The 15,687-nt window shown below is 37.0% G+C and overlaps 1 long non-coding RNA gene across 1 annotated transcript in view; it reads right to left on the bottom strand.

Annotated features, from left to right (window-relative positions):
- Positions 1-258: 258 nt before the first annotated feature.
- LOC123576161 overlaps positions 259-15,687 on the bottom strand; it is a 39,340-nt gene continuing 23,911 nt past the window's right edge. Inside the window, exon 4 of the long non-coding RNA XR_006701197.1 lies at positions 259-1,222. This is a non-coding gene — a long non-coding RNA (uncharacterized LOC123576161). The remainder of the gene's footprint in view (positions 1,223-15,687) is intronic.

Genomic DNA, 15,687 nt, shown 5'->3' with positions numbered 1-15,687 from the left:
TAGCCAACATTTGTGTCGCAGGACATGTGGAAAAACAATATGCTGTGCTTTGGTCCTAGGTGTCTTACCTTCTTTGTCTTGGGGATTTTTCACAAAATGCTGGCAGATATTTTCTTGAATTTTTTTTATGGTGTATTAATTTTTGAGAGAGACAGGCAGAGTGCGAGTGGGGAAGGCGCAGAGAGAGAGGGAGACACAGAATCTGAAGCAGGCTCCAGGCTCTGAGCTGTCAGCACAGAGCCTGATGCGGGGCTCGAACACACGAACTATGAGATCACGACCCTAGCTGAAGTTGGATGCTTAACCAACTGAGCCACACAGGCACCCCTGGCAGATATCTTCTTTAGGGCTTAAACATTTTGTGGAATCTGCTAGCTCATTTGGGCCTGAAGCAATAAGACCCAGTAACACGTGATCAAAGGGAAAATTATTGAGATAGTTTACATTCTTTCTTCCACACTTTCTTCCACACTTCCACTTTGAAATCTGGTGTTATACTTACAGCACATCTCAATTGGGACCAGACACATTGTAAGTTTCCAATAACTATGTGCTTAATGCCACACTGGCATCAGTGTGGACAAAAGTATTGTTCTGGGAAGCGGAGATGGTGGAGTTGGGGAAAATGATTAGAGTCCTTGCAAGAAACCAGTCCAGAGAAGATAAGTCCTTGAATTAAATAAAGCCAAGGCAGTAAGGATGGTAAGGAGGAGACAGAATTGACACATAAGGGTTGGTGAAATGTAATGGAGAAGAATGTGGGTTCTGGAGCCAGACATGCTGCTTAGAGTCCTAAGTTTTACCTCTCTATAGCTGTGTTTCATGAAAGTTACTCAATCCATATATCTCTTGTTGGGTCACATATTAAAGATAATAATAGTAATATGCCTATCAAGTAGGGAGGTTGTAAGGGTTAAATGAATTATTAAATATAGAACTCTCAGATGACTGGCACTTTTAAGCATTTAGTATCAGATTATCATGATTTAAGTTAATAGGATTTGGTGATCAACTGGATGTGGCCAGTGGGATTAGGAAAGGAGTCAAGAACTCTTGCAAAGCCTAGACTGTTTTTTCTTGTTGTATCTAGAAAAAATGATTCCTAACGACCCTTTATAGAAGTTCTAAACCAGTGCTCCATGTGGATCTTGCTTGTAGGTGGATCCTGATGACCGACACAGCGCTGTCTTTCTCTTCCCAAGACCTGTGTCTCTGCTGGTCCCTGTGAAGGAAGAAGAAAATTTCCTCTAGCCAAGATTCTTCTAGCTGGACTAAGAATTATCTTTACATTAAACAGATTAATAGGAAAAAAACTCCGAAGTTTTATTATGCATGCATGATGGCCCAATATTGAAACTGGGGACTAAAGAAATGACCAAGGCAGGCAGTTTTCATACTGTATAGATGAAAAGACAATAAATCTGTGAGGAATTGAAAGGATAAAAAAACCTTAACTTTGGGAGCTTCAATTAGTAAGGAATTCTAAGTGGAATTTGGGTTGAGGTAGTAGATTAGTAAAAAGTAAAAAGGTTTGTTTATAAAGCTTTCTCTGCTTTAAGGTCCCTATTTCTGGTGATGAGGATTCCTTTTTATTAGCACAAAGAGGGGACTTTTAGTACAGGAGATTTATTTCTTGCATTCACAGGAACAGAGGAGGGTCTGAGAGTCCTCGAACAGGATGTCTCTTAAGTAACTTTTATTTAAAATAATATTGTCAAAGTGGCACATTTTAGGTGGCCTGCCCTTGGCTTTACATCCTTCTGCTAAGAATGCACATCCACCAGCTCTTTACATTGTTGGCTTATAACCTATTCTCTGGTGTCAGCTCAAGATCTCAGGTCTTTAAAGAGGGCTTTCTTGATCACCCTGCTATATCTCAGCCACCTTCACACCTCCTACCATACTTCGTATCTATCTTGCCTTATTTATGATCTGTCTCCTCAACGAGTTATAAGATCTGTGATATTTATGATCGCTTGTCTATATTGTTTATCACTGCATCCCCACTGCCTGGGAACAGTCCCCGGCACAAAACAGAGGATCTAAAATGATGTGTTCAATGAATAAACAAATGCTTAATTTTTTGTGCTTTTGAAAGTTAAGAAATAGATTGAATTCTAGAACATTAGAGACAGCTGGTAGGGCATAGGGAAAATCTTATTTTGTTGTTTGGACGTCATTTTTTTCTTTTATTAACATACTGGTGCCAAAAAGAATACATTTAAGACTCTTGTGGTTAAGGTGTAGATTATCTCAGCACTGCATACCTCCATCATATAAGATCATGAAGGCACAGACAATATGGGAAGCTCTCATGGTCCAAAATTCATATAGTCCAAGCATTTGTCTTTTCCACATCTGAAATCAATTCTAAAGAGGTAGAGTGACCATAAGGCATAAAGTGAGTTAAAGTAAGGATGGCGAATTTAAAATCCAGATCTCTGGGCTCCCAAGCATGTGTTAATTATATATCACGTTGACGTTAGTGTGTTCATGTATCTATGTATGTATATTCAGAGACATGTAATAATAAACTATGTTGGTGGGTAACTATTACTAGATTTTGTAAGGCAAATTTATATCAATTTTGATAAAATACCCTATTGAAGTGAATGTAGAAGGTTTTAAAGAACTTTTCTTCATACTGGAATTTTGCCATTTGATTGTTGCTTAAGAAAAGCATATGTTTAGTTTACTTTAGCAAAATTTTATTGCAGGGATATTTTTGCAGTAATAGTGTTTGTTAAAATATATTTGACTGGTATTGTTTTATTCTATTAAACTGATGAAGTCAGGTAAATTTACTCTATTGATTCTAGGAAAAAATCTAAGTTTTCACTTAAAAGCTTTTCCCAACTTAAATCCTGTTTCAGCAATCATGATAGGAGTGCATAAATAATTTGTGGCTCAAGGTCTGAACTTCTTGTTTTCTTTTCTCTAACTTAAGTTGTTTTTTATTGGAGTCCTTTGGGGAATCAATTGCCTAGTACCTCTAAACAGTTTTTATCTCCATGTAGACAGACTTAAGCTCACCAGGCTTACTTCAGGTCAAATGGTTTTGAAATGAATTAGTGACCTGAGAACTGGTTAAGTAATTTGCTATTTTGGCCCAAACCTACTTTGGCATCTGTAACCACTATAGGTTTTGCATCATTTCTGAAGTGCTCTTTCTGAAATCAGACTCCATTTCCTCTGGTGTTGCCCTACAGTTGAAAGAGTTGATTAGCTTTTGTTAGGTTGTTATTCATCATCATAGTAACTAGAAATGAAAATCATAAGAAGCTAGAAATGGTTATGAAAGCCCATTAGACTGATTAATCTCATTTTTAAAACTTGGGTTAGAAGAGGCACATTTTTATTGCTGTTCCTTCTCAATGCAGAATTGTTTATGAAGTATTTTCTTATTCACTCTTATTTTTTTACTCTTAAGCCTACTGTAATTTGTGCTGCCTCTAGCTGCTACCTTTTACTAATGTTCACATAAAAGTTTCAAGTTTGCGATATGATATTACCTCATCATTTAAATCAATAAGAAATTCCCAAGTACGGAACATTGTATTAGGTATTAGGTAAATGCAATGTATGAACAGGGTATCAGCAAATGATGGTAACGTAAGGCCGATGTACTCATATATTACTCTGAGAAGTCAGGAGGAGAAATTTCTTTCTAAAAGGTTGGACAATGAGAGGTAATGATGGCAGGCTTTATGGAGGAGGAGGTTGTGTTGGACATTAAAGATTAGGCAAAGTTAGAATCTCATGAATGGGTGGATCAAAAGAGTGAGTAAAGATTTAAGGTAGGAAATCCTGTGAAATTCAACTAATAGGATATGGTCCTTTTGGCTCATAGTAGAGCATAGAGGATGAAGATCAAGGTGAGATGAGTCTGAAAAGAGAAGTTGAAAGCTGGTAGTGAGATGCTTGAATACCATGTCCTCGGGCATTATTTAGTGGACTGTTGAAAGCCAATACACTCTGGGCTGATCCATTCAGTTATTTATGGTGCTGTTCTATTTACCTGACATGTCCTTATGATTTCATCTTGCTCAGAGGACCTTAGAAGTATAAATATCTCTTAATAATGATTGGGGAAAAGATTAAAAGGAAAGATAGAGGTTATATCGGACTTGCACAGGAATTTACATCTAGCCTTATCACCAGTTTGATTATTTGGTTTATATAGAGTGGACATTTGGGTTGAATCAAGAAGATAAATTTGACAGCAATAACTGTGCACTCCTGTATTTAGTTCATAAAAGTCAGTTGCACAGTGCAGGATAGGTTTGACAGTAGACCATGGGAAAAGAGAATTTATTTGACCATAAGGTAGATAAGGAGTAACGTGACTTCTAAAAAAGACAACAAAAACGTTCAGCTTGCAGAGAAGATGGGACATTAATTAAAATGAGTACTATATTTGTAAATGATTTGATGGGAAAAATACAAAAATTTATTCAAAAATCTTTGCTTACACATATTCACATATGATTTTAGTGACATGTATAGGTAAAAGTATAGAACTCCTTAATGACCAGTTTATAGTGAACTGATTTGTTTGACCTAGTTATGCCTACTGAAGGAGAGGAGGTGTGGATCATGGTGGGGAAGAAAAAAAAGAAAACCCAAAAAAATTTTACATGTGAAAAGTCCCAAGCTTTGAATTCTGGCAGATTTTAGGTGTATAATTTTAAATAAGATGACCCTGCATCTGTTTCCTCTAGGGATGCCATCCCAGTTGAAAGATTTGATTAGCTTTTGTTGTGCTGATATTCATGATCACAGAAACTAGAAACGTAACTCCTAATGAGGTAGAAATGGTAGGAAGCCTGTTTATAAAATATCTTCTGTTCCTCAGAGGATTGTTGAGAGACTCCAGAGCTCATGAAGACATTCTATATACTGTGAGGCTCAAAAAGATATACAGTTTACTGATTAATAAGAGCCCATTTTGTGATTTTCCTTCTGCCTCTCAACTTTGGGCAGTCAGAAGGGCTGTTTGAGGTCAGATTGCTGAACACTTAGTGTTTTGTGAATGTCTCTCCCCTCCATATGAAGTTGCTTGCAAATAAATATGTAGTGGCTCTCAAAATGGTGTTTGGGAATACCCACATAAGAAAAATGCAGAACGGTTGTAAAAAAAAAAAATGGAGACCTCTTCAGACTTTGTGAATTAGAATGCTGGGAGATGGGACTCAGCATTCTGTATTTTCAACAAACTATCCAGTGGTTCTGAATTGGGGGTAATTTTGGACCTATCCCTGGGGGGCATTTGGCAGTGTTCCAAGGCATTTTTGATTGTCAGAACTAAGGTAGAGGGTAGATATTACTGGCATGTTGTGAACAGAGACCAGGGATGTTACTAATCATCCAACAATGCACAGGACAGCCTTCCATGACAAAGAATTATCCAACTTAAAATGTCAATAATGTTGAGGTTGAGAAGTCTTGTTATACCCAACACAATTTAAAATCTACGTTTCTAGCAGGTATCATCTACATTTGGCAATTAGAATTATTTAACTTATGTATTCATCATTTGTTTATGTATTAAACAAATTTTTTTTAATGTTTTACTTACTCTTGAGAGACAGAGAGCATGAGTGAGGGAGGGGCAGAGAGAGAGAGAGAGAGAGAGAGAGAGAGAGAGAGAGAGAGAGAATCCAAAGCAGACTTCAGGCTTTGAGCTGTCAACACAGAGTCCGATGCTGACTTGAACTCAGGAACCGTGAGATCACGACCTGAGCTGAAGTCGGATGCTTAACACTCAACCGACTGAGCCACCCAGGCACCCCGTTTGTTTACGTATTTATTTTCAGAACTCTTTTTAAATGATCTTTACTGAAAAAGTAGAAAGATGTAGAATTTTAAATAAACTGTTGGGAGTGGGATTAATTAGTTTGGGCTCATTTCTGGGTTCTTTTAAAAAAAGATTCCTTAAAATTTTTCCACTGCAAGAATAGTAATCAAGAGATTTTAAGCTAGTTAGTTCTTTGCACACATTGAAAAAATTTTCTTAATTTGTCCTAGCTGAGAGAGAATATGACCTTATGAAGTCAAATTTATAGAATATTTTCATTTTTTATAGAAAATTTAAAAAATGTAATTTAGTTGGGGTAGGTTCAAACGCTTAGAGATATTTTGTTGATGGGATTCAGGGAGGAAGAAGTGGGATATATATATATCTTTGAGAACTTGTTTTTACATACAGATAACAATCATTTGTAATTAACAGTTCTTTGTTTGAATGCAAACACTGCTGTTAAGTGGTGACTGAAACAGGGGTTGTCCTTTACTCTCCAGTAGAAGAAACATTTTCTTCCTTTGCTCTATTGATTTGCTAACAAATCTATTTTATGTGTGATGATATAAAGATAAAATCTGCCCATTCTTACAGTCCTTACATATGAAACACAGCACCTATATTTATTCACTTTGCTTTCATTAAGCAAAAGAATTAGTGTAATATTAACAATCACCCTTATTACATATTTAAAGCAAATTCAAATTTAACTTCCTAAGGTGTCTCCAGCAGATGTTCTCTTATAATAATTTCTATGGTGACTTTCAGCTCTGAAAAGCCTTGAATCTCTAATGAAAAATTTCAAAGTAATAAGATGGAATAGAAGCATTAAAACATACTTGGAGATAGAAATTGAAATCATTTTGGCTAAATGTATCAGGTTAGAAGTTGCCCTAGTTACTGATTGCTGCTATTAGATATTCCCCTTGCACAAAGAAAGCCAGTTATTGATTTTTGAATTTGAATTTCTTTTGAGATAATTGATTGCCTCTATTGTAGATCCTTACTTATCTCAGCTTATGAAAACCCAATGTAATAGCAATCACCTGCTTTTCTAATGCCTGCCTAATGTTTTGCCTAATTTACTTACCCCTGCTAACCTAGAAACTATTAGAATATAATCTTCATGGAATGCATAAAATTAATGAGTGTCCCATTATGTATTGATGTAGTAGTTACAATATATTTCAGGTACTGTTAATGATGGCTTGATTTACCTTAATGCATTTCAAAGTTTGTAGTTCCTGGCATCTCAATTCTATATTTATATCTATAAAATTTTACTTAATGATACTACTCAGAGAAACAAATATATACATAGGTCACTGGCTAAAAAGGAAATAAAGGCAAATATTCAGCAGCATGGAAAAAATAAATGTGTTGATTGGACTCCTATTTGTCATTTTATTGAAGTTAGTTTAAAAATTATTCTGTGCACTAATTGTGAGTGTTTGTAGTTTGAGACTGGGCCTTGATTGTAGATACTAGACAAATACAATGTACACACTTGTGGGAATGCAATTAAATGGTTTGTTAAACACAGTATTCTGTTTTAGTCCCACCTGGGGAACTGCAATTCAGTGCAGTTCCCGATGCATAACCCAGAGTTATGATCAGGATCTACAGGTTTAAGGATAGAGTCCCCATCCAGACACCCTGATGTTAGAAGCCAGGCACAAGTTCTTGGGATCCTGAAGCCACTTACATTTCTGACCAACTGACCACCAGTTAGAGAGTTCCCACTACCCAGCACAAGTTTGATAATACACTAGAACAACTCAACTCAGGAAAGCCCTAGACTTTATTATATGATGTACACATAGAGCAAGGTCTGAGGGCATCTCAAATACTGAGATGCCTTGCCCTCTACCTGTGGCACTGGGGTGGTTCTCTCTCCCAGCATATCAATGTGATCACCAAACAGGAAGTACCCCTGAGTTTCATTAATTGATTCAATTAATGACCGAGCTATTGAACTCCATCTGCAGTCTCCCTCCCCTCCCTGGAGGGTGAAGGGGAAGAAAGTTCAACCCTATAATTATTTGTTGGTCTTCCCGGTGACCAGCTCCATTGTGAAGCTACTTAGGGGTCCACAGGAGTCTTTAGCATTGCAAAGATTCGGATCACTCAGGAATTTCTAAGAGCTTTTGAAACTCCTTGTCAGAAACCTTAGGCAAAAACCAAACAAATTCTTTATTATACTGCACACAGGTATACCAAATAAATAAGTAAATAAAATGATTCAGTAAAAATTTGGCTACTATGTACTAGGTGTTATTTTAGTAACCAACCATCTACCTGTATAAAACCATCTACCTGTATAAAACTCCCAGAAGATAACATAGGAGAAAACCTAAATGACCTTGGGTATGATGATGATTTTTTGGATACAATATCAAAGATACCATCCATGAAAGAAAGAATTGATAAGCTAGTCTTTATTAAAATTAGAAACTTCTGCTCTGTAAAAGGCAATGTCAAGAGAATGTGAAGGCAAGCGTCAGAGAATATTTCCAAAAGACACATCTAATACAGGATATTATCAAAATAGAAAGAACTCTTAGAATTCAACAATAAGAAAACAGACAACCTGATTAATAAGTGACTCAAATAGTTTAACAGATACCTCACCAAAGAGGATATACAGATGGCAAGAAGGCATATATAAAGATGCTTTACATCTTGGGTCATCAGGGAAATGCAAATTAAAATAACAACAAAATATTACTATATACATATTAGAATGGTCAAAATTTTAAACATCGACAATGCCAAATTGACATTGACAATGCCAAATGGCAAGGATGAGGAACAACAACAGGAGCTCTCGTTCATTGTTGGTGGAAATAAAAAACAGTACATCTGCTGTGGAAGAGAGTTTGGCAGTTTGTTACAAAACTAACATTGCCTAACTATACGATCCAGCAATCTTGCTCCTTGGTACTTACCCAGGTGAATTAAAAACATACGTCCACATAAAAACCTGCACACAGATGTCTATAGGTGCTTTGTTCTTAAGTATCAGGAGTTGGAAGCAACCAAAATGTCCTTCAGTAGGTGAAAGGATTAACAAACTATGGCGCACTCAAACAATGGACTATTCAGCACTAAAAAGAAATGAGCTATCAAGCAATAAAAAAAAATGTAAAGGAAGTTTAAACGCACATTGCTGACTGAAAGAAGCCAATCTGAAAAAGACTGCATAATCTACGACTCCAACCATATGACATTCTGCAAAGGGCAAAACTATGGAGGCATTAAAAAGATCAGTGGTTGCTGGGGTTGGCAGGGGGGGCGGGGTTGGATAGAGAACTGAGGATTTTTAGGGCAGTTAAAATACTCTGTATATTGTACATGTGGATATATGACATACATTTGCCCAAAACCCTAGAACGTGCAACATCAGGAGTGAACTCTAGTATAAACTATTGGACTTTGTATGATTATGTGTCAACACAGGTTTTTAGGGCAGTGAAAGTATTATGGTCCATACTACAATGCAGGCTACATATCATTATACATGTATCAAAACCTGCAGACTGTACAACCCTAAAACTGAAGTCTAATGTAAATTATAGACTTTGGGTGATAACGATGTGTCAGAGGATGCTTCTCAATTGTAACAAATGTACCACTGTGGTGACAGATATCGGTAGTACAGGAGGTTGTGTGTTAATGGGGGAAATGAAGGTATATGGAAACTGCATGCAATTTTCCTTAAATTTTGCTGTGAACATAAAATTCCTCTAAAAAAAATAAAGTTGATTACTTTAAGATGGCCCTGAAAATGTATGCTTTCCTGAATGGATGTGTAGCTTTTCAAGTTTGATGTTTGTTCCATTTCTGACTGGGGCAGATGACTTGTGCACCAGAGCCTTTTCTAGGAGTTACGGCAGACAGAAGGTGGGTTGAGCTCTGAGATCAGTAAGATGATAGATCCACAATTACTTGGAGTAAGCTTTTGATTTTTTTGTGAATGAGTCTCAGTCCGGTTGGTGCTGTTTACTGAGAATTAACTGTATGGAAAATCAAACGTAGGGCCTGGGCTTCTTCCTTTTCTATTTTTGGTGAAGATCGTAGGAGGGAAAAATTGATGGAAATGTTTTGACATTTGTTTCCTTGAATGGTGAATAAGTATAAATTTTATTTGTGGGGAGGAATAACAGAGTATAGATGTTGCTGGTCTTTAATGCTTGACAGCTTTCTCTCCTTAAATACCTGGTTTTATTCTTGTATAAATTAATTATGCCACTAGATGTAAGAATTTTCCTATTGTCCAGGAAGTTTAACTCAAGCTCATTTGAGGAAAAATCTCTTGTGCTGTAAATTTTAGGGGAAGGTACCAATGATACAGAGTATTTGTGTCCAAAAAAGGAATCTTTCTTTTTATTCTCTGGCTGGATGAATATTGAACTAAAGTCTATGTAGACCAAGTGTGGTACTACTCCTGATTTTGTGAGAGAGCCTGATAAGCGTTCCCTGAAGTTGGAAAGCATTGGTGAATTTCAAGACTAGTTCCCTCTTATGTATTTCTCAAGGCAGGAGAATTAGAGCTTTCCAGCAGGGCTTGAAGGTATTGTAGCATAACATGCCAGGAGGTGGGGGCAACCTCATCCTGTCCCAGTTCTCCTCAGAAGTCATAGAAGAGAACCTGTGGGTACCCAGGTCTCCCCCCATGGATGAGTGTACGGTTAGGGGAAGAACACTGGGCTTTCAGACAGGTTCAGGGACAAGGAGTCATTCTCTCAATGTGAAAAAGACAGGGGTGTAGTCCACTGGCAAGAGACCAAGAGAAATCCAACTGCCCTTCTCTGGGAATCCTGAGCAACAGAGGGGGGCTTCAGGATGCTGAACATGCTTCAGAAAGGCATGAATACCACCTTTGTAGACAGTAAATCAGACCACATAGCTCAAACCTCCCAACACATACACCAATGCAGTAATATCTCCCTCCTTTTCCTCCTTACAGAACCTAATACAGAACTCTAGACCCTGAAAAAAGTGGGAAGGACAGAACTTTACCCACGTTACTCCAAGCAGGCAGGGCTACAGCTATAACTTGTACTAGGTGAGAGGACAATCTTTACATTTCTATGAAGTTAAAACTATGAACTGGATAGAACTAAGTTTTAGTAACTGAAACTGATAACATGAAAGAAATTCTCTAAGTTGTAAAAAGATGGAAAAGAGGGTATGTGTGAATCACGGTGAGTATTGGGGCAATACAGAGCATATTATTTTTCTATTGCTGAGTTATAAATCTTCACAAATTGAGTGGCTTAAAATGACACATGTTTATTATCTCACTGTTTCCAGGGGATCAGGAGTGTGGGAATGACTTAGCTGGGTCCTCAGCTCAGGATCTCACAAGACTGCAATCAATGTGTCAGACAGACTGCATTCTCCTCTGGAGCTCAGGATCTAATTCCAAGCTCAGTCAAGCTGTTGGCAGTATTCAGTTCCTTACAGTGGTGGAATTCAGGCCCTTAGCTGCCCCTCTTCATAAGCAGTTCGCAGCATGACTGGTTGCTTTTTCAAGGCCAGCCAGAAAGCATCTTTGCTGCTTGAGGAAGGGCCAAGACATTCTCCGAATGAACACAGATGATTAGGTCAAGCCCACCAGGATACTGTCCTTTAGAATAATTTAAAGTCAACTGATAAGGAACCTTAACTGAATTTGGAAATAACTTTACCTTGGCAATATATTGTAACTATCAGTGGGAGTGGCATCATCCATCCTATTCACAGGTCTTAGCCACAGTCAAAAGCGAGGTATTACATACATGGGTGTGTCCCAGTGGATGAGAATTCAGGGGCCATCTTGCAATTGGATTCTACCTGCCACAGAGAGTATGGAGCCTGTGACAAGTAAGAGAGTGCATGCTTCACTTAAATTCATATTCAATTTTATTTTAAACTCTACAGGAAAAACAGAAGACTGCTTAAGTTTTTAGGCTACCAGTTTGTAGCTCCTAGAGTAGATAGGGGAAAAATTAAATCATTTCATGTTTCTAATACATTGAATTGTGACCCCCCTCAATAAAATCCTGTTATAAGTAAGTGATAACTGGTAACCAATGGATTATTGGTCAAAATGAATAAGGTGTTTGTTCATATTGAAATAGTCCATGTACCATAGGTAATTTTAATAATATTTAGCTGATTGAACTCTTTTAAAATCCAGAGGTTGCAAGTTTTCTTAGCAGTGATTTTGGATCCATAGTACACGGATGTATTCTGTAGAGTTAATGTCTCTCGAGTATCTTAACCCTATTCCTGAATAAAAATGAAGAGGTCTTATTAATTGTAATTCTTCCAGTATTACCGGGCTTCATTTTATTACTGAACAGATAGGAGTTATTTTGAAAGTACATATTTTAGTATGTGAAAGAAGAGTTGAAAGTTTATTTCAGGAGCAACAAAATAAACCCTGAGTCTGGGAATGACATTCGTGTATTCAACGAACTTACTCTCTCCTGAAACAAAAATTTAAATATACCTTTGCATTTTATTCTGGAAAGAAAAGGGTTAGCCACAGATACTTTCCATAACTGATTTCTGCTAAACCTTTCCTTAATTAAAATAATGTGTTTGTGACTAGCAGTAGTTATTAAAAGCACATAATATAAATATCTTCTCATATTTATTGCTCCCCTTTGTTATTTAGAAAGAGCACTAGATTATTGCCACATAATTTATTCTCTGATAATTCTCTTAATAAGGGAATAAACTTCAGGAAGTGCTTTTAAAAGACATTATGGATGAAAAGTGTTAGTGAGAAGCCATAGACCTAAACAGCTTTTCCATTTCTTTGGATTTTATGTTTTTAATAATAGATTGAATAGTTAGTTGCCTGCTTGACAAGTTTATTGTCCTTATCCAGTTGCCAAGTGAGAAACATTTCCAAACTGACAGCAGGTATTAAAAACACCTACAAGTGATTCAAGCCATTAAGAAGTCATAAAACTTGAGATGGGATGTTTGCTAGGCTTTGCTCTGTTAGCCAGGCTTTTTCTCAGAGCACTGGCCTCCAGCTGTTGTAAGTCGAGGTAGCAGACGTTTCAAGGTGAAACCACCAAATTTTAGCTGAAACTCTTAGGCTACTCCCCAAGCAAAATACAGCATTTTCCTTATAGATATTTGAAGGCGACTCATTAACTAATCTGGACTAAGAACACAGGGAGTCAGGGATTGCTCTGTGCTTCTCTGAAAACATCCAAAGTGATGCTCATAGAAAGCAGTTAGTTCTGTTGTGACTTACTGAACCTATATTTTTCTTTTATATTTTTGTTACTGTCTGTAAAAGGAAGGTATCATTTCAGATGTCTTTATAATGCTGATGCCTTAAAATTGTTCTCTTTGTTAAGAGTTGGGTTCATTTAGAAGGCTCTGGCTTCAGTTTGCTGAGAATTTCAAATGAGGGTTGTAAACCCAAATTAACTACAGAGCATAGAGAGATAATGTAAATATGTAAGTCAAGAAGAGGGTTGAGAAAATAGAGGGTATGGGATTTGTTTCAAACAGGACACTATCGCCTTAACCTAAATGCATGTTAAAATTTATTTTAAACACAAGCCAAGTAAGACTGCTGATGTGTATAAGCCACGAGGTTTTTTCAAAATTTATTCATTTTGTATTTATTTTCAAAAGAGAGTGTGAATGGAGGAGAAGGACAGAAGGGAGAGAGAGAGAGAGAGAGAGAGAGAGAGAGAAAGAATATCTTAAGCAGGCTCCATGCTCAGCTCGGAACCTGACACAGGGCTCAATCCCATGCCCCTGGGATCATGACCTGAGCCAAAGTCAAGAGTTGGACCCTCAACCAACTGAGCCTCCCAGGTGCCCCTATAAGCCACCAGTTTGAAACTAGTGGTTGAAAAGACACCCTGATATTCCCACAGTATGAGAGGAAAGGGATTTAAACACTAGTACTTCTAGTAAAAGATTTAAGAATCTATCTACTGGGGTAAATTACCTCGTTACTTCAAAACAGATACCTACAGTATTTTGAAGCATTGTTTGACTAGTCTTAGCAAGGATGTCAGTCTTTGTTGGAGTTGTAATATTCTACTATTCGGTTTATCTCAGAACAGTCCTTTAACTTTGCATCTGATAGTACTATATGGAAAATCTTTACATTAAAAATGAAATATACATTTATTTTATGCTATTATTTTAAACTGGAAAAACAAGTTTTCTGATTGACAATGTTGAAAACACATTTAACTATGCTTCTTTGCAAATTTTTCTAAAGTTATAGTAATTATATATTTTTTTAATTACATTTATTTTGAGAGAGAGGGAGAGGGAGAGGAAGGGAGGGAGAGAAAGAGAGAATACCAAGCCGGCTCCACACTGCCAGCACAGAGCCCAACATGCGGCTTGATCTCATGAACCCAGGAGATCAGGAGTCCAATGTTTAGCCAACTGAGACACCCGGGTGCCCCACATTTTTTTTTAAAGTACATGTCCACAGGAGCAAAGGGAATGGAGGGAGCAGGTAACAGTAGGTGAGCTTTGGTAGGATCTTAGATGTTTTGAAGATAGGAAATGGACTATTGGGTGGGAGTAACAGAGTGGGAGCAGCTAAAATCTAAGGAAATACAGAGGGATGCCACCAATGTCAGTTGATTAGCCTGTCAAAACTCTAGAATAACTGAGCAATTCAAGGACCCAGGGCACTAGAAAGATAGAGGTGAAGGGATGTGATGAAAACTGAGGGGGGAGATCTTTAGAAGAGCTGAAAGGACAAGTTAAAAGTCCTAGATACCCATTCCTATCCTACACAGTAATGTGATTAGTCCAGCTCTGTCCTCAAGAAAACTATTTATTTTCAGGAGAAATAAGAATATCCTGGACTCTGTGGTACTGACATGTAAGAGGGAGAGGTGTAGGTGTTGTGCTGGAAACAGATGTTGGGCTGCAAAGATATCTGCAGCTGGATAAACACCCCAGGCAGGAAATTGGAGGTTTGGAGAAACTAATACCTCTAAAAAACCCACAGAGAGTTATATTTGGGAGTCCCCACTAACCATGTAGCAGTGAACCTCCACAATCCCCATAGATTTTAGTGTATGTAAAACAGACACTACAGTATATGTGTAATTATTAAAACTTCAAGCAAATAGAAAAGCAGAGAAAATAACACATCCATGAATATTATCAAGATTTAAAAAAAGATGCTAATATTTGCCATATTAGCTTCAAAGTGTCCAATTTAAGAAAAATAAATTAGATGCCGTGAAAGTGGCATCACCTTTATTCCCAATTCCTTCCTTCCACTCCAGGAGTGCCAACTTTCCTGAAATTAGTCCTGTATTATTCCCATTCAAGTTTGTCTACTTTTAGTATATGTAGGTGTCCATAAACAACATGTTGTTATTTTGTGTGTTAAAAATATTTGTAAATGCTATTATCATTGTGTTTCTTGCACTAACCCCAATGAATCACAATATATATTCAGTTATGATTCATTGGGGTTAACGCAAGAAACACAATGATAATACATTTACAAATATTTTTAAAAACACAAAACAATAATACATATTATTTTTGGACATAAATATTATATATATATTTAAGTTTTTATTTAAATTTCAGTTATTATACCATGTAATATTAGTTTCAGATGTACAATATAGTGATTCAACACTTCCATACAGCACCTGGTGCTCATTACAAGAGCCTTCCTTCATCCCCATCACTTACTTAACCCATCCCCCCACTCACTTCCCCTCTTGTAACCATCAGTTTGTTCTCTCTAGTTAAGAGTCTTTCTTGTTTTTTTTTCCTCTGTCCTTTTCCCCTCTCTGTGATCATTTGTTTTCTTTAAAAAAATTTTTTTTAATGTTTTATTTATTTTTGAGAGAAGGAGAGAGAGACAGGGTGAG

This window comes from Leopardus geoffroyi, chromosome C2 (assembly GCF_018350155.1).
Source record: "Leopardus geoffroyi isolate Oge1 chromosome C2, O.geoffroyi_Oge1_pat1.0, whole genome shotgun sequence".
In the NCBI taxonomy this organism is placed as follows: Eukaryota; Metazoa; Chordata; class Mammalia; order Carnivora; family Felidae; genus Leopardus; species Leopardus geoffroyi.
Note: the sequence above shows the minus strand (reverse complement) of the source record. Positions and strands in the feature narration are given on the sequence as shown.